This window comes from Mandrillus leucophaeus, unplaced genomic scaffold (genome assembly GCF_000951045.1).
Source record: "Mandrillus leucophaeus isolate KB7577 unplaced genomic scaffold, Mleu.le_1.0 Scaffold22, whole genome shotgun sequence".
Classification (NCBI taxonomy): domain Eukaryota; kingdom Metazoa; phylum Chordata; class Mammalia; order Primates; family Cercopithecidae; genus Mandrillus; species Mandrillus leucophaeus.
The window spans coordinates 1,794,840-1,795,921 of record NW_012102254.1 but is presented as its reverse complement, the minus strand read 5'-3'; positions in this window follow the sequence as shown (position 1 = coordinate 1,795,921).

Sequence of the window (1,082 nt, the reverse complement as noted above, 5' to 3'; positions counted from 1 at the left end):
TGGAGACAGGGTCTCACTCTGTCACCCAGGCTGGAGTACAGTCACGGCTCACTGCAGCCTCACTTTTCCCAGGAAACTGGGGTGATCCTCCCACCTCACCCTTCGGAGTAACTGGGACCACAGATGCACACCATCACATCCAGATAATTTTTGTATTTTTTGTCGAAATTGGGTTTTGCCATGTTTCCCAGGCTGGTCTCAAACTCCTGGGCTCAAGCAGTCTGCCCGCCTCAGCCTCCCAAAGTGCAACAGCACTTTTATTAAACTCTCCTCAAATACCCAGTTTGATAAGAATGACTGTTTTCTGCTGGGACCTTGGTTACAGTTTGTAGGTGAGAACTTTGCATCAGGCTGTTGGGGCAAAGCAACACCGATTGATGCTTGTAAAGCCCAGGGTGAGAGTGACCAGTGAGGATGAGGCCATCAGCCCAGCCCCAGGACTGACCGCAGGGCTAGGATGGGTGAGTTCTACAGTAGAACACTTGCCATTCTTCTTCATTCAGCACCTGGTACCCTTTCCTCCACATCAGAGGAGGAACATTCTAGATACTATCTTTTTCAGATTCCTTTGCCCCAGGGCAAGTGCTTTTGCCCTAGCCCCAACCAATCAGACGTAGCCTCCCTGGAGTCAGTCAGGGGCACTGGTGCCGGCTTTGATGGAGGGCTGCAGCAGTGCTGGCAGCAACATGAGTCTGCACCTGTTGGGAGGGCTGTGTGAGTCACAAAGGCCCCTGTTGGGAGGGCTGTGTGAGTCACAAAGGCCCCTGCTTCCCCCTGGTGGCAGGAGAGTCAGTTTCCTCCAAATGATAGAGAAATTCTCACCAGGGCCAGGCACAGTGATGACTTATGCCTGTAATCCCAGCACTTTGGGAGGCAGAGGTAGGCAGATACCTCTTGAGTGCAGGAGTTCGAGACCAGCCTGGGCAACATGACGAAACCCTGTCTCTACAAAAAATACAAAAATTAGCTGGGCGTGGTGATGCACACCTGTAGTCCCAGTTACAAGGGAGGATTGCTTGAGCCCAGGAGGCAGAGGTTGCAGTGAGCTAACATTGCACCACTGCACTCCAGCTTGGGCAACA